At 41.2% G+C, this 18951-nt stretch overlaps 1 protein-coding gene across 10 annotated transcripts in view; it reads left to right on the top strand.

Moving 5' to 3' along the window:
• LOC122423898 (HIV Tat-specific factor 1-like) overlaps positions 1-18951 on the top strand; it is a 326655-nt gene that overhangs the window by 296911 nt on the left and 10793 nt on the right. The window contains exon 1 of one of the 10 annotated variants that reach the window (XM_043441364.1): positions 1483-1504. The exons of the other annotated variants lie outside the window; for them this stretch is intronic. The gene's annotated coding sequence lies outside the window, so the exon portion shown is untranslated. Of the gene's footprint in view, positions 1-1482; positions 1505-18951 lie in introns of those variants that run through there. 10 annotated transcript variants of the gene reach the window in all.

Here is an 18951-nt window from a genome sequence, read left to right as displayed (position 1 = left end):
GTGCTTCAGCCATTGCTTCAGACTATTATGGACTTCCTTTGTGGCTCAGATGGTAAAGAATCTACCTACAATGTAGGGGATGTGGGTTTGATCCCTGGGTTGGGAAAATCCCTTGGAGAAGGGAATGACAACCCACTCCAGTATTCTTGCCTGGAAAACTCCATGGACAGAGGAGCCTGGAAGGCTATAGTCCACAGGGTCACAGAGAGTCAGACACGACTGACTGACACTTTGACTTTTCAGACTATTACAAATGTCTCATGTATCATATTGGCTTAAGTGAAAACAAATTGTTTTATGTAACTGCAAATTCCAACTTCTGGCAGAGATGGCTCCAGAAGTCCACATAAGGTGTTCTGGGATGTTTCTGCCCCAGCTCTAAGTCTACTTTCTACTGGCAGGATCTTCCTGCCTGAAAGAGAAGTGACCATTCAGTAACTTTCAGCTGATGGCCACCCTGTACAGAGAAGGAATCGCTTCCCCAGCTCATGGTCTGGGTCTGCCTTTCATCCCTCTGGCTTTCACAGCATGTGTAGCATGGGCAGTCACAGGCCCTCGGATGTGTACCATTCAGATTAGTTAGAACTCGGACCCATTCCCATCTCTGAAACCAACAGGCTGAGTCCAACCCCTTGCATATGGTTGGAGAGAGGAGGAAAAGTGGTTTCCAAAAGAAAATTGGGGCACCATTTCTAGAAACAGGGGGATGAATGCTGGGTAGGGACAAATGATAGATGTCCACTTCAGTATATAACTAAGTCAGGCCCTGGCCTCCTCCTAGCCTCACACTAGATGCCTTCAAATTGAAATAAGGTAACAAATCAGTTCACATGGCATATTTTATAGGAGAGAAAACTGAACTAATTAGTAGCAGGATAAAATGAAAGAAGGTTTGGCATGTACTAAATGCACAAAAAATGGTTGACATTTTAGTGGTTTATCATCATCTGGATGCTTTTTCATATATACATATTTTATCATGTGCCTGTGCTTATGATAAAATTCTGAACATTTTTAGTGCATGGTTTGACTCCATAAACAAATTCCACAGCTGCAGTTTGGTCTCCAAGAGTAGGTGAACTCACTAAAATGCGAATTGGGAAGGATAGATTAGGAGACTTATGGCTTCAAGGGAAGAAAGCTCTTGGAGTTGAAGGCAGAAGCTGGAATTGAATGAGAATGTACAGTCAAAGAGAAATATATATATTTTTTCCTATGGAAAGGTGTCAGTTGTGTAAGAAATAGTCCTGGGGGACAGAGAGTAAAATCCCACAGAGATGTTAGACCTGCCTGACTCTTTCTGGAAATCATTTGAGGGAGCAGGAGGAAACAAGCTCTGTAAATTAATAAATCGGGGACCTAAGGCTCCTGGGACCTGCTTTCTTTCAGTTCCTTGGTTACTGTTTTACTAACGGGCAGCAGATGTTTCTGGTTGGACTGGAGTTTTGTAATTAATTCTGAAGACCAATAACTTGATGAAGCTTAGAGGAAGAGCTTTTTGCAGGTAAGATAAACCTGGGACTGCTGTTTTTTAAAAATTGGTACTTTGGGAACTTCCTTGATGGTCCAGTGGTTAAGAATCTGCCTTCCAAGGCAGGGGATGTGAGTTTAATTCCTTTTTCAGGGAACTAGGATCCCACGTGTCACAAGGCAACTAAGCCTGTGGACCACGACTAGAGAGCCTTTGCGCTGCAAGGAAGATCCCCTGTGCTGCACCTAAGACCTGATGCAGTCAAATAAATAAATATTAAATCGGGTACTTTTGCATTTATTATTGGTACAGCAGATTCCCAAAAACTTTCTTGTCTCAAAATCTTCTTTTCCTGTGTGTATCCAGGCCAGCAAACCAGCAGTAGCATCCGGCTGCCCAGGGCTGGGGGTTAGGGTTATAGAACAGTTGGGGAATCCTTTTCTTATCATTCATCTATTCATGTCATCTTGATAAAGCATCTCTTCTAAGCAGAGACAGGACCCTGGTGACATAAAGGAGGCTTCTAGGGCACACAGTTTAAGGAAGTGCTAATTTTTAGGGTCATGAAAGTGTAGAGCTTGCTTGAGAGTGATTACAGCCTCAGATTCCATGTCCTGGGAGCCTCCCTTGCTTCACCTTAGTTCCGGCCTGGTTTTTACGGGCTAAGTTCTGTGTAAGGTGTCAAGAGAGCCAAAGATAAATAGGATGTGATTTCTGATTCCAGTACATTCCCTGCCTGGAAAGTCCATGAAAGGTGAGGATAAGTCTTGAGAAGTATTAGGTCCTCCTGAAGCTCCCAGGAAAAAGATGTCAAACAGAGAAACTTGAAGTTCGGGCGTTCTGCAAGCCTTTGGATGGAGCTGGAGTTGGAAGAGAGAAGCCCAAGTGTCTAAAATGGCCTGGGAACTGCTTTCTGATACTTGGAGTTGTCCTGGCCAGTTACTGTTTTTAAAGTAAAAAATTAGATGTCATGCTCCTATTGTTATTATTAGCATTAATATTCTTGTCTAATAGAACAAATAATATCCTAATAAGGGCAATATAGCCTATAACAATAGCAGTACTGAAAACCATAGCTGATATTAGCTGAATGCCTAATTAATTCATTATCCCTTTAGTCCTTACTACAACCCTTTGAGACAGGTTGTATCATGATTTCTGTTTTGTAGAAGAAACTGAAGTTCAGAGATGTCAGTCATCTGCCCAATGTCAGATGGTGCAGAGGGTCAGCTGAGTCTCTCAGTCCTGTCCTACTCTTTGTGACCCCATGGACTATAGCCCGCCAGGCTTCTCTAAAGGTCAGGATTTAACCCAGGCTTGTCCACCACGTTCCCTCAAAGGGTCAAGGTAAGCCAGTGGTGGTGGGAGATACACTGGCAATTTCTCTAGACTCCTAACTTTGAGTGGACTTAAAAAAAAACAAAACACATAGCTTATTTAGACTCTGGGCAAACCAAATTTCTTTAAAAAGTCTCTCAGCTTTCTGAGGTGACAGCTGAGAAGAGGAGCGCAGCCGTCTGTACCCTGCGAGCCCCCTGGTCCCTTTACCACGTCCCCCTCCTCACCCTTCCTTCTCTGCTCCGCGGCTGCACGGCGGAGTCGGGCTGGGAGAGAAAATGGAGAGACAGCGGAAATTGCTGTCACTTCTGCACGGCCCTTAGGGGACAGGAGAGCAGTTATTGCCACACTGGGCCAGCCAGCCAGGCCCTGGATTTCTGTTCTTCTATGGTAATTAGAAAGCAGAATCTTAAGAGCCAATTTTGACTAAGAACTCTGTGTCCAATTTTCTCCTGGCCCTGATGGAGAATGGTCTGATCAATATTAAATCTAATTTACAATGATGGCCCCTGTGAAGCTGGCAAATGTTATGTCAACACACCGTAATGACTTGGGCTTCCTGAGCACACTTGTTAGCGCGGCCGCATCTGCCACGACCACTCTCTTAACCGCTCCCACCTCTAAAGTCACATCTGTGATAACATCCCACAGGCTCTCCTGCCTTCTCTCCATCAACAGAGGGCCTGGGCCTGTCAATCCTCATTGCCTCATTCCTAGCTGATGAACTCCAGAAAAGAAGGAGAACGCAATTAATTTTCCTCCCACAACTGATGAACCAAAGAAAGAAATAATTGCTACTCAGTTTTAATAATGGCAAATTTTATGAAATTTCCATAAAGACAATTCGGAAAGGAGCACAGGGATTATTTCTCCACAGGGGGCCCAACTGGTTTGCATTGTTTCATAATGTTTATGTTATTATAATTCCACATCGTCTGCATTTACATCCCCTTGTCTCCAGGGCAAGTTCTTGCAACTAATTTGTGAGGCACCAAATGAAAGAGCTGTAACAGAAGCAAGGCTCCCATTCCAAAGGTTTTCAGTCTATCGTCATCTCAGGGGCAGCTGGGGAGTACTCTGCTGGAGAGGGGGCTCTGAGGGTCCAGAGAACATTTCTGAAAACCAGGAAGCCTGTATCAGTCATGTCACCTGCCCTCCTGCCTAAAGCACATCTTGGGCTTGCACTGTTCACGATAGAAAGTCAAAAGTCCTCAGCTCTTATCTCTTGGGCTCCTTCAGACAGCACTTGCCTCTCCCCCACAGTCTGCTCCAGCCAACAAGCTTCCCTCATTCTCTTACATTTGCCACACTTCCTTCAAACACGGGGACTTGACACATACTGTTACCTCTGCCTGGAAGTTTCTTCCCTCTCCTCCTTCCCAAAGAAAGACTTCCTTACCCTCCACATATCTGCTTTCACACACACACACACACACACACACACACACACACGAGTGCATGTGTGTGTGTGTGTGTGTTTGGTTGCACTGGGTCTTAGCTGTGGCATGTAAACTCTTGGTTGTTTCATGTGGGACCTGGTTCCCTGACCAGGGATTGAACCTGGGGCCCCTGCATCGGGAGCATGGAGTCTTAGCCACTGGACCACCAAGGAAGTCCCCCCTCCATGTTTATTTTCCTTAAGGTTTTCCCACTAGGTCACATCTTCCCTCTCTTGTCTCTCCTGGCTGCCTCTCTTTGGTCTCATTTGCTTGCAACTTATTATTTGTTGGTGTGATTATGTGATCAATGCCTTCCTCTTTATTCAAATATAGACTTTGTGAAGGGGGAACCATGTCTGTCTGTCTTAGTTCATGAATTTATCCCCTATCAGAAGAGCACCCCTTGGAAGTTATGAATGATGCTGGAGTGGGGCATCGTTTCGTCTCTGCTGAAGGAGAATCACTCTCTTTGCATTCACTGAGTATTGGTTTGGCTGCTGTAACAAAGGGAGGATGTAATAATGAACTTATTAAAACAGTGGTTCTCTCTGAGCTTAAGGTGATAGGTCTGCTCCACAAGATCAGAGATCTGAGCTCCTTCTGTTCCTCTCCTTTATCCAACAAAGATTCATTAGGCACCTACTATGTTCTAGGCATCATTCCAGGCATTAAAGACACAGCAGTAAACAAAACAAAGGAAATCTCTGTCCTTGTGGATGTGATGTTCTAGTGTGTGTGGCCGGACAATTTAATGTGATGAAAAGTAACATGTTTAACATGCTGTATAGTGATAAGTGCTATGGGGAAAAAAATCAAGCAAAGATGGGGTTAGGGAAAGTTGAGAAAGCGGACAGTGTTGAAATTCTAGAGAAGGTGGTCAGAGAATATCCCACTGCAAAGATGGTCTTTGAGTAAAGACCTGGAGAGGGTGAGAGAGTGAACCACATGGAGATCTGGGGAAAGGATGTCAGTAAGTACAAAGGCCCTGTGGCAAGAGAGTGTCTGAACAGCAAAGCAGCCAGTTTGGCTGCAGTAGAGTGATGATGGGAGAGTGGTGGGAGTGGAGGCCAGAGACCAGGTCACATAGAACCTGGTAGGTCATTGTAGGGACCTTGGGTTCTTGTTCTTGTAATCGAGCAAACCTTGCCACCTCAAGATGCATCTCTTTGACATGTGGATTATTTCAGGCTCAAAACAAGCCCCCAAAGACTCAGGAAGAACCTTTGACCTTCCTCTTAATTACCTTAAAGAATTTAGGTAGACGACCTAATCTAGGAAGGGAGCTATCACCACAATGCTCTTCTTTGTATTTTTTAAACCATTAAAAACAATTGAAGTATAGTTACTTTACAATGTTGTGTTAGATTCAGGTGCATAGTATAGTGATTCAATTTTATACCATGGTTTCTCCTCTACAGTGGTTTTAAAAAAAGTGCTTTTGAATCTCCAAATCAAACCACAATTTGGAGCCATGCTGTATTTTTTGAAAGTTAATGTTGAATGAGTGAATAAACTCTGATAGGCTGCCTTGTTTCCTAATCTTTAGAATCTCAGGATTGGAAAGAAACAAAGATTAGGCTGTCAGTTCTTAACCCTTTACATCTATCCGAGCTTGAACATCTTCAGTGATGGGGGGCTTGCCATCTTATGCAATGGTCTGTTCCATTGCCATATAGCGCAGATGATTAGAACAGTTTTTTTCTTGAGTCACTTTTTTGTTTCTTTCAGTAGATCCAAGTTTTCCTCAGTATAACTAATACAAAGTATGTTTAATTAGTTTCTCCCATGACTACTTTTCTTCTCAGAAACGGAGGAGAGGCACATGTTATTCCATGGTGATCAGAGAGCTTCAGATGGGGAGATTTCTATGTGGGACAACAGGTTCACACTATTAGGTCAGCTCTGAAAATGAAACAGGGCAAGTGAATGGCTTAGAATTAGATCACTCACTTGCTTTCTGTCTTTGGGCATGTCACCTAATAATAATAGCTAATAGTTTCTACATATTATGTAGTGCTTAGTATGATAGAAACTGTAATCAGGTATTTACATACATTTTCTTATTTAATCCTCATATAATACTAGTGGTATTATTATCTTCATTTCACAGATGAAAATAAAGTTCAGAGAAATTAAATAGCCTCCTCAATGTCCCTGTGATACTATTCTATTGTTTTGAACTCCTACACTGATCTCTCTCCCTCAATCTGCTCATGAAACAATGATAACCCTTATAACCAAGACTGCCCAGGGTAAAATGGCCAGTGTCAGTCCTGAAAATCCAATAGATCTCCAAGGGCAAACAAAGGATGGTATAGTAGTCATCAGCAGGATAGGGGAAAGCCCTAGCCAAGGTCACTGAGGGCCTCCCAGTGAGTGACCCAAGAAACCAGTAGCTTGAGATGCTAGGAAGATCTGGTAGTAAGCCAAAGACAGAGTTCTTAAGAGGACATAAATGCTGTAGAGATTAAAATCCCCCCTGCCACATCAGTTGACAGTGAAAACAAGAGAAACATCAAAAATAAATGTAAACATTGCAAAGTTGAATAAGGTCTCTTTTTTTCTCTGCCCCGGAGTACACAGGAGAACAGAGGATCCATCTGCTGATGGATCTTGACAGAGGTAAGCTGCAGTGACAGACTTACAGGGGCTACAGAGCGGGCAGGTGGTGCTGGGAGGGTGTTGCTACAGGAAGTGAGATAAGGTCAGAGCCCAGCTACCACTACTGGGATGTGAGGATGTATTTGTCAAGGTTGGGGGATAAGGAGAACTGGATAGGCCCCAGAGTCCAGTAATGAGACTGAATTTATGGAGTGATTGAGTGGCTTCATCATAAACCATGGAGGGCTTAAGTATCCTGGGAGATAAGTCTACATTTAGGTGTTGACATAGATGTCTGTGCTACTACCCAGAGGAAGAATTTGATCTCAGTGAGTTCAGGATGATGTAGAGTAACACACTTACTAGTAGATTTAGTAATAGCATTTTAGAAAAGGAAATATTATAATCAACGTACATGTTGATTTTTAGGCATTTCAAGAATTCAGAAATGATAAAATACAAAACAGAAGTTTAGTGACTACTACTGTACATATAGAATTAGAATTCTAACTCAGTTATATGGTGAAAGATTAAAACCAGAATTTTGAAAAAATGTGAGGTGAGGAAAAGCCTAATTACTGAATACAGTAGGAAAAAGAAGCAGATGGCGTCAACTCTTCCTTTATCATTGTTCAGTTCATGATTCCAATTAGAGCATTCTTCTTAGGGCAGATGTGTCTGATGATGGACAGGATGGTAGAGCCTTCTCTCGAGCATCATGGTTAATGGTCTTAGGTCTTGGGTTGGGTGTCAAGATATCATCGGAACCAGATGGATGTGTCAAAGTTCAGAGGTCTAACTGAGCAGGACAGGCCCATAGGATTCTGGACTTTATTCAGAAATGAGGTTATCTCCTCCGCTCCACTCAGAAAACCTCAGGCTCATTGCTTTAGGTTGTTTATGGTGACAAGTTGGAGGTAATGCTTGGACAGCATCTGGATTTTCTTTTTTATTTTTTATTTTTTTTATTTTTTTATTAGTTGGAGGCTAATTACTTCACAACATTTCAGTGGGTTTTGTCATACATTGATATGAATCAGCCATAGATTTACACTTATTCCCCATCCCGATCCCCCCTCCCACCTCCCTCTCCACTCGATTCCTCTGGGTCTTCCCAGTGCACCAGGCCCGAGCACTTGTCTCATGCATCCCACCTGGGCTGGTGATCTGTTTCACCATAGATAGTATACATGCTGTTCTTTTGAAATATCCCACCCTCACCTTCTCCCACAGAGTTCAAAAGTCTGTTCTGTATTTCTGTGTCTCTTTTTCTGTTTTGCAATATAGGGTTATTGTTACCATCTTTCTAAATTCCATATATATGTGTTAGTATGCTGTAATGTTCTTTATCTTTCTGGCTTACTTCACTCTGTATAAGGGCTCCAGTTTCATCCATCTCATTAGACTGGTTCAAATGAATTCTTTTTAATGAGCTAATATTCCATGGTGTATATGTACCACAGCTTCCTTATCCATTCATCTGCTGATGGGCATCTAGGTTGCTTCCATGTCCTGGCTATTATAAACAGTGCTGCGATGAACATTGGGGTGCACGTGTCTCTTTCAGATCTGGTTTCCTCAGTGTGTATGCCCAGAAGTGGGATTGCTGGGTCATATGGCAGTTCTATTTCCAGTTTTTTTTTTAAGGAATCTCCACACAGTTCTCCATAGTGGCTGTACTAGTTTGCATTCCCACCAACAGTGTAAAGAGGGTTCCCTTTTCTCCACACCCTCTCCAGCACTTATTGCTTGTAGACTTTGGATAGCAGCCATCGCTGACTGGTGTGTAATGGTACCTCATAGTGATTTTGATTTGCATTCTCTAATATATGAGTGATGTTGAGCAACCTTTTCATGTGTTTTTAGCCATCTGTAGTCTTCTTTGGAGAAATGTCTGTTTAGTTCTCGGGCGCATTTTTTGATTGGGTCATTTATTTTCTGGAATTGAGCGCAGGAGCTGCTTGTATTATTTTTTGAGATTAATCCTTTGTCTGTTCTTCATTTGCTATTTATTTTCTCCCAACTGAGGGCTGTCTTTTCACCTTACTTATAGTTTCCTTTGTAGTGGCAAAAGCTTTTAGTCATTAGATCCATTTGTTTAGTTTGCTTTCTATTTCCAAATTCTGGGAGGTGGGTCAATAGAGATCCTGCTGTGATTTATTGTCGGAGAGTGTTTATGCTATGGTCTCCTAGAGTTATAGTTTCTGGTCTTATGTTTAGATCTTTAATCCATTTTGAGTTTATTTTTGTGTATGGTGTTAGAAAGTGTTCTAGTTTCATTCTTTTACAAGTGGTTGACCAGTTTTCCCAGCACCACTTGTTAAAGAGGTTGTCTTTTTTCCATTGTATATCCTTGCCTCCTTTTTCAAAGATAAGGTGTCCATAGGTTCGTGGATTTATCTCTGGGCTTTCTATTCTGTTCCATTGATCTATATTTCTGTCTTTGTGCCAGTACCATACTGTCTTGATGACTGTGGCTTTGTAGTAGAGTCTGAAGTCAGGCAGGTTGATTCCTCCAGTTCATTCTTCTTTCTCAAGATTACTTTTGGCTATTCGAGTGTTTTTGATTCCATACAAATTGTGAAATCAACAAAGTAAAGGCTGGTTTTTTGAAAAAATAAACAAAATGACAAACCATTAGCAAGACTCATTAAGAAACAAAGAGAGAAGAACCAATTTAAAGACAAATTAGAAATGAAGTTGGAGAGATCACAACAGACAACACTGAATCAAAGGATCATAAAGAGACTTAACACCAGCGCATCTCTATGCCAATAAAATGGAACAACTTGGATTGAAATGGACAAATTCTTAGAAAAAGTTATAATTTCCAAAACTTGAACCAGCAAGAGAATAGAAGATCCTTAACGACAATCACAAGCAAGGAAAATCGAAAACTGTAATCAAATCTTCCAGCAAATAAAAGCCCAGGACCAGATGGCTTCATAGCTGAATTCTACCAAAAATTTAGAGAAGAGCTAACACCTATCTTACTCAACTCTTCCAGAAAATTGCAGATGAAGGTAAGCTTCCAAACTCATTCTATGAGGCCACCATCACCCTAATTCCAAAATCAGACAAAGATGCCACAAAAAAAGAAAACTACAGGCCAATATCACTGATGAACATAGATGCAAAAATCCTTAACAAAATTCTAGCAAACAGAATCCAACGACATATTAAAAAAATCATACACCATGACCAAGTGGGCTTTATCCCAGGAATGCAAGGATTCTTTAATATCCGCAAATCAATCAATGTAATACACCACATTAACAAATTGAAAGATAAAAACCATATGATTATCTCAATAGATGCAGAGAAAGCCTTTGACAAAATTCAACACTCATTTATGATTAAAACTCTCCAAAAAGCAGGAATAGAAGGAACATACCTCAACATTATAAAAGCCATATATGACAAACCCACAGCAAGCATCACCTCAATGGTGAAAAATTGAAAGCATTCCCCCTGAAATCAGGAACAAGACAAGGGTGCCCACTCTCACCACTACTATTCAACATAGTGTGGAAGTTTTGGCCACAGCAATCAGAGCAGAAAAAGAAGTAAAAGGAATCCAGATAGGAAAAGAAGAAGTGAAACTCTCACTGTTTGCAGATGACATGATCCTCTACATAGAAAACCCTAAAGACTCTACCAGAAAATTACTAGAACTAATCAATGAATATAGTAAAGTTGCAGGATATAAAATTAACACACAGAAATCCCTTGCATTCCTATATACTAACAATGAAAAAACAGAAAGAGAAATTAAGGAAACAATACCATTCACCATTGCAACAAAAAGAATAAAATACTTAGGAGTATATCTACCTAAAGAAACAAAAGACCTATACATAGAAAACTATAAAACACTGATGAAAGAAATCAAAGAGGACACAAACAGATGGAGAAACATACCGTGTTCATGGATTGGAAGAATCAATATTGTCAAAATGGCTATTCTACCCAAAGCAATCTATAGATTCAATGCAATCCCTATCAAGCTACCAACGGTATTTTTCACAGAACTAGACCAAAGCATCTGGATTTTCTATCCAGTGTAATGGGTGAAGCTTTCCAAAAAGCTTGGGGCTTACTTGGTAGAAACCACTGACATGGATTCTCCATTTCTGATGGTTCTTAAGGTGAGAGGGAGAGAGAGCAATGTGAGAAATGGGGACGGAAATGGGAAATAAGAACAGGAGAGCATGACCATTACTGTCACTTCTGTTTTAAGATAAACGTCCTAAGATAAACACATTCTAATCAAATAGAAAGTATGTCAATGGAAGTACCACTTGGATGCCTCCTGTTGCTAAGGTTACTTCAGAGGTAGAAAAATTTCAAGCAGATTATTGGTATGTGGCCCTGAAGACCTTAAATTACAAAGAAAACTTAACTAGTATGGTAATACTATATTATATTTTCATTTCACACAGCTCAATTTTCTTAATATCAATAGCATAAATTTAAATTATCATAAAATTAGTGTCTGAGTGGGCAAGAAACACACCTCAGCAAGAAAATGTTGTTGCAATAATTGTTAATAAAAGAGGGGGTGGTGGTTTCAAGCTCTTTTGTGTGGCTCAGAGTTACCTTCTTTTCAGTAATGTAAATGCTAAGCAGATTTCCTTCTTCCCTAATGAGAGAAATTTAAATCTAATTAAAATAGGGAAACTTCACTTGGTCTCATATCGCAGTTGAGACACTGGGTGTGTGTGAGGGGTTCCATGTAGGGGGCAGGCTGCACTTTACAGTAGAGGAATCAGAGACTTGTGTGATGAAGTTGAGGGTTTTAGTCTATTTTTAGTGTTTTGATGAACATTCTCATCAAGTGAGTCTCTGAGTGTCTGCAGCGACCAAGATGCCAAGGTAAGAAGATATGGGATTACAGAGAGGGCACTTTGAGGTCCCGGCTTTATAATCATCACAGAAAAACAAGCAAGACATTCAATAACAAACCAATAATCTTCTGGAAGCTTGAACTTTTTAATTAAGAGAGAGAAGTAAAGGAGCAAAAGGCACCGAGGGAAGAAGAGAGCATGGGCAGAATAGGGACTGCGTGCGTGAGTGTGCAAAGAGAGATAAATAACAGTTCTTAGACTTTCCTGCTTTTCAGTTAGGAGCAAACACTCTAACACGACAAAATCTCTTCCTCGTTCTTTTGGCAGTGCAATCAGATGTCTATTTATGCTGATTAACATTATGAGTATCTTATATTTCATAAGTCTCTAAAAGTCTTCTTTAATTCAAGGTAAGACGTAAGAGACCCCCAATCTATTCTTGATGAGGATTCAAAGAAACTGTGCACCTATTCAAAATACAATGAGCTTAGGCAGAACGCTGTGCTACAATATCAATTATCCTCACTGAATAGGATCTCTGCCCCCTTTTGTGTGTCTTTTTGGAATAAGAATATATGTTGCCCTTATTAATCCTACAGAATTACTTTTTTCCTGCTTCTTAGGAAATCTAGCAAATGCAGACAGTTTCTGCGAGTTAACAAAAAAATCTAATTTCCACTTGAGCAGCTCTGAGGTTAGGTCAGCAGGGAAAAAAAACTGCAGTAGCTTGTGTTGATGAATATTTTATAAGCTCTACTATCTAATAAAGGATGTATTTAAAAATGTGCAGGATGCTGGTTAAGAAAATGTCTTATTATTTAATTATTATGTAGATAAAAGTTGAGTATTAGGTACAATGAAAGAATAAACCAGACCACAGACAAGTTTGATTTTGGGTCTTTAGACTTTTCATTTTATTTCACCATAGATCTTCCATCATGGTTGTAAGTGCTGACTTGTACAATCGGTGAGACCACGGGGGTGATTATAGAGCTTGACCCTTGTGGAGATTATTTAGTGGCCTCAATGGACAAGAGAAATCTTTAAAAAGCTTCTGATTAGCACACCCAGTCAATGGAATTGCAAACCGTATTATTTGAGTAAGGGCCAGAAAAGTACAGGCCAGTATAACCCCCAAATGACAGCTTGGCAGTATTTGGAGAATCTTACCACAGAGTTCAGAATTACACACATCATGATCTATAATAATAATGACAATGATGGTGACAACAGCAGTCCTAGAAATAGCAGCAGTCATTTACTGAGCACTTACTATGTACCAGGCATCATGCTGAGTGCCTTACTCGCATCATTTCTTCCAGCCCTCACAATAACTCCATGAGATAGGTACTATTATCATGCTCATTTGATGCTAAGGAAAATGAGACTTATAGATGCTTATCTAGCAAGTGATTGAGTTGACTCTAAAGCCAAGAGGCTTTGCTGGAATGGATGTCCACAATCCCACCTCTTGTCTCAAACCATAGTTTTTTGAAATGTCCAATGGAAAGATAACAAATGCTCATAAAAGAAACTGTTACACTAACTTTGCCATCAGCTGCACACTCCTTAGGTCAGAGGAGCCATACCAGATAGCTCTCTAGTCAGTGGAATTACGGAAGGTATACATGGTAGGAAATATCTGATGAGGTGTTAGGTGTCCTGAGTTCTAGCACTAACTCCATCCATAACAAGCTGTGTGACCTCGTCAAAATCACTGCACCTCTCTCATTCTTAGTGGTTTATTCTTTTTTTTTTTTTATTGTTTTAAATACCTTTTTATTTATTTATTTTTATTAGTTGGAGGCTAATTACTTTACAGTATTGTAGTGGTTTTTGCCATACATTGACATGAATCAGCCATGGATTTACATGTGTTCCCCATCCCGATCCCCCCTCCTGCCTCCCTCCCCATCCCATCCCTCTGGGTCTTCCTGGTTTATTCTTGAAAGTAATGATTATAATATACGCTCTCACTCCTTGAGGGGTTGTGCTGAGGAACAAATGTGATAATGTACCTGAAAGCTCTTGGAAAAGCTTCAAGTGTTATGTAAATGAAAGGTGGTAATTAAAAACCTCCAGAGAAGGGCAGCCTATCTTAGTCATCAATTATCATGTTTTCTTCTTTGTCAGGAAACCTGTATTTTTCATGCTTCTTGGGGGTATAGATAGCTCTGTGCAAAATTTTTGTTTGGGGAATGTGTGAAGAAAAGGATCATTCTGACAGCTCAAAACCTATTTATGATAAGAAATAACCACATATAAATTGATGAAACCAAAGGCAGATGCATTCTAATGTGAAATTGTGAAAATTCATACCTCCATTTATTGGTTTTTATATTTAGTTGTAAGAAGATGGAATATTTAACTGTCATAACACACATAAAACCCAACTCTTTAAATAAGAAAGTGGTATAGGGATTGAATTCTTACTGAGAAAAACAGAAAAAGACTTCGGGGGAAAAATACGAAAGCTATGACCACCAGAAAGCTTGGACTGTTCTCAAGCTTTGGAAACTTGGGTGTGGAGATGTATCTGAGAAGTTTGGACCCATTCTTTGCTCATGGTATATTTTTTGATGAAATTCAGTTATATTCCTGAATAGAAACCAAACCTAAACCAGGAAGCAGCGTTGCTTCCGAGATGGTGGAATGCACTGTGGAACGTCTCAGGCTAAAGCTTCAGGGAGGTCTGGGCAGTGATTCCAGTTCTGCTGGACACCAGGTGTTGAGTTACCTGTCTAGGTTTCTGTTTTTACCCAACTATTGCATGTACCACCCAGTGTCCTAGCCATTATGTCACTGGGCAGACCCCCAGTATAACCTGAGTAACGAAGACTCGGCCAGTGTAGTGTTCACGTCTAAGTGCCATGGAGGTTCTGAATTCTTCCTCCCTAACTTTCTGTCAGCACAGATAAATAGGGACATGTACTAGTGTGAGCTTTATCTCCTCATGTTTTTATTTTTCTTGCCAAAAGTGTTCAAGGAAAGCAAACTGGATAGTGTGGGTTCTTAAGAATTTGTAATCAGATAAAGGCAAGACAATATCTGGAAAATCAGGATTTGACTAGAAAGGAACTCCAGAATTCACCACTTTAAATGTGTTGAGGCATATTGAATGAGTCTCAAATGACTAAGTAGGTTAGACTTTTCACAGATGGCAATGGCATGGCACTGAAGTTAATGCAGGTGCACACCCTTCATGAGTTTCAGAGAAACTGTGTGTATCAGGAAAGTGCCAGGGAGCTTGTAACTTTTGATATACAGCTGTCCAAAACTTGCCAAAAAGTTGACTTAAATAATGTCTATGTTATTGAATAGCCTAAATTCGGTAATTTTTTCTCAAATTTAAGTTAGGCCATCAGAGAGCCTTAACTTAGACCAGTTCACCCCCTCATAAAGTTTGGTTTTAGTTTTGTGGCTGTTCAGTCGCTAAATTGTGTCCAGCTCTTTGCAACCCCATGGACTGCAGCACGCCAGGCTTCCCTGTCCTTCAGTATCTCCTGGAGTTTGCTCAGACTCATGTGCCTTGAGTAGGTGATGCCATCCAACCATCCCATTCTCTGTTGCCCCCGCTCTTCCTGCCCTCAGTCTTTCCCAGCATCAGGGTCTTCTCTTTTTTTTTTGGCTAGATTTTAGTTTAGCATCATGCTGAAGACCCCAACCGTGGCCTGTTAGGAATGGGGTAACACAGCAGAAGGTGAGTGGTGGGCCAGAGAGTGAACGTTCATCTGCTGTTCCCCATTGCTCGCATTACCGCCTGAATCATCCTCCCTGCAGCCCAGCCCGTGGAAAAACTGTCTTCCACAAAACCAGTCCCTGGTGCTAAAAAATAACTGGAGACTGTGGCTATAGACCTCTAACAGAGAGTGTTAGCAGACATGGTCCATGAAGTACACCACTATATTTGTGTTAGGGGTCCTGTCCCTCTCAGAGATAAACCTGACTGTGTTCTTGCAACTCTCAAATCTCTTCTGTGCTGTGAGCAGAGAGATTTTTCTGATAATTGTGTATAATCATGCTATTCTCCTACACAATAATCTTAATTGCTTCTAGACTAATTGCAGACCCAAATCCAAGTTTCTTTTCAAAGCATTCAAAATCCTTCTTGAAGTGGCTTCATGTTACCTGCCTAGCCTCACTTCTTCCCTCTAGCCCCTTGAGCCCTTGCTCTGGCAATACTGAACCTTCAAGCACCATTCCTTCAGCTTGCAGTGTCCTTCCCTCATTTGTCTTCTGAATTACCCATCCTCAAAGCCTCAGCTCAGCATCTTCTGTAGAATGTTGAATCCCCCAAGTTGACTTTAGAGCTTCTTTGCCTGCTTCAGTCCCAATTCAAGCACCACTTATCCTGTCTTGTAATTGTGTTTTTGTTTCACTTCATTTTGTTGATCTGGATCCCCTCTACAGCGTGCTTCTGAAAGGCAGGATCAGTTTCCCATTCACATCCCTAAGACATCAGTGCCCACCGCAGCATTCAAGCCATTGTTACAGCTTGTTTTCTCCCGATTACAAGCAAGCTGTCACCTTCCCCTCCTTCTTTTCTCTCCTGGTCCTCATCTTAAAAATGGCTTATTAATAATCTCAGTCAAGGGATGGGAGCAGTTGGAAGAGCAGCTTTGACACATTCTGAACTATTGTTTGGAAGAGAAGGTAGTCCTCTGATGGAAATACGTGTCCAAAACTTCACCTCTGTTCTGATTTTGTGTGACGTTTCCTATCATGTGGAACATGAGTAGCTGCCTTTTCAAGCGCCTCTTCAGGCCGAGTCTGTTAATGAGGTTTGTTCAGTCCAGTGTGGGTCAGAGCCAAGCGTGTTTGCTCACAGATGCGCATTAAAGGAACAGGGTTTGACTCCGAAGTGGCGGCCCAATCTTTAGGGCTGAGGTAATTTTCCAAAGCTGATTTTCTTAGTGTTCAGCAAAGTGGAATGTAATTTTAATTTGCAAGGAGGACTTTGGCTTCCATGAAACATAACTATCAGCTTTTTCTCAAAGAATTTCTTCACACTGATGCCAGGGAGGTCGAATGGAATAGTTAGAGATACAAACAAATGTAATAAAAAGGAGGCCCTGAACAAATTAAAATTTCTGAAATTTCCTTTGACAAGGAAGTTCAGCCAGTATTCTTGTTTAACGATGTCCAAATACTCATTTAGTATGAACGTTAAGAGCAGAACATCACAGGCATGTATATTTTAAGATATTACAAAGCCAATTTGAATAAAATTTTAGCTCACCAAGCAGTCAAAGGCATCAAAGATGTTTATCTACTTGCTGAAAATACTTTATGTGGAGGGTTCAAATGGGCAAAACTTTTTAATTGGTTCACTTCTCCAGTGGAACACATAAAAAGTTTATGGAGGCAACAATTCAATAGGCACTCCTGCACCAGAGCATCGCATCAACTATTTATAACTCAGCCTGCCACCCAGACATGCAGCCACGTCAGAATGAGATATAAAAATTCACCCAGTGAGTAGGCTTTCATTAACCATTCATTTCCTTCTGTAAAATTGAGGGCCATGTAACTAATTCTCTCACCTCAGTCTTCCTACATAGTGCTGCCTGGGAAGCCCTATATAAAAATTACATGTAGGTAAATGTACTATTGGGGGTTTCCCAGATGGCTCGGTGGTAAAGCATCTGCCTGCCAATGCAGAAGACATAGGTTTGATCTCTAATCTGGGAAGATCCCTTGGAGAAGGAAATGGCAACCTACTCCAGGATTCTTGCCTGGGAAAACCCCATGGACAGAGGAGCCTGGTGGGCTACAGTCCATGGGGGTATAAAGAGTTGGACACGACTGAGCAACTAAACAGCAACAATAAAAACAAGTGTACTATTTAGGTACCCATTGTAATAGAAAGCTGGTTGATTCCAATGCAAATAAATGTACAAGATAATGAACTCATGGATGATATGATTCTCTGTTCCCTGCCCTCTATTTTCCTTCCTCCAATCCTACGGTTCCTCTGAACTGTCAGTAGGAGGGGTCATAGGGATAGAAGCCAGCACAGTATTCTCGTTTCTAATGCTTCCCCGGGACATTTATTAGTAACTGCAGAGTTGGGAGGAATAGTTTAGGGATACTCAGCCACATATACAAAGATGAGCAAGGACGAGGTCTCCTGATGATCTATGGAACTGAGGGCTTTATTGACACTTCACAAATGGTGTAGAACTCAGATCCAGGAAGACATTGTTTTGCTACAGAATAACCTTGGGAACATGAGTTTGTGGAGTTTTTTCCTCCTCCTTTTTTTTTTAAACAGAGAGGGAAAGCAAGGTAATGGAAAGGTTGGCATTATAAAAGTCAACAGACATTAGTACGAACTTGGGAGCAGCATTCCTTTTCACAGAGAAAACTGCCTGATGACAGCTATTGTTACGTCTCTCTCACCTTGGAGTCTCACCTGTTTAGTTGTTGGGATGGAGGTGACTTTGACCTCATGGTACAATTAGTCCAAGGGAACTGGAGCTTTGCTGGAGGGACAGGGGCAAGAGTGGGTCTCAGTATTGTGGGTGAAGAATGTCACCTTCCATATCATAATATCATCACCTTCCATAGTAAATGATGTTGCTTGCATCAAGCAATCAGCCACTGCAGTCACCCGACTGTGCACCCTCAGGGGGTGCAGGATGGAGGAAATCAGATGCGGGCCCTAGATAGTTATGGTGCATATCAAAGGAATGAGTTCAGTGAGCCCAGACTCACGCATCTTCCCATACAGAGAAAAGTGCTAAGTCCATTAACTTCAGATGTCTAGTTTTTCTTTAATTAACAGTATTCTTTTGATGTTCAAACTACCTGGCTTTTGTTGCAAAGACTCCAATATATCCTGGTTCCTTCCTTACCTCTTCAAAACGGTCCCTCAGAGCTGAGAGGCAGTGTCTCCTGAGCTTAAGACCTCCATACATCTGCCAAATAAAACATAATTTTCAACTTTTACATTGTTCATTTTTTTCAGTCAACAGTGTTAAAGTTAATAGAAATCAGAGTCAGTGTCTCCCTTAGATGACATCAATATCCGCAGACCAACAGGCCTTACCGTGTGACTCTTCTCTTCTGAGTGTAGTAAGGGCTTCTGATGAGTTTTATGAGGAGTGTAGATGAGGGAGTGTAGATCTCTGCCGCACGCCCTGCTTGGCTCCTGGGGTTTCTCAGAGGACTGCCTGCTTGTGACTAGCACACGATGTCATGAGACGTGCTGTGTTCGAGAAACATGCTGTGGAAGTGATGCAGGGGCGATTGA

Source organism: Cervus canadensis, chromosome 21 (genome assembly GCF_019320065.1).
Source record: "Cervus canadensis isolate Bull #8, Minnesota chromosome 21, ASM1932006v1, whole genome shotgun sequence".
NCBI classification, from domain to species: Eukaryota; Metazoa; Chordata; class Mammalia; order Artiodactyla; family Cervidae; genus Cervus; species Cervus canadensis.
This window is presented reverse-complemented; position numbering and strand designations above follow the sequence as displayed.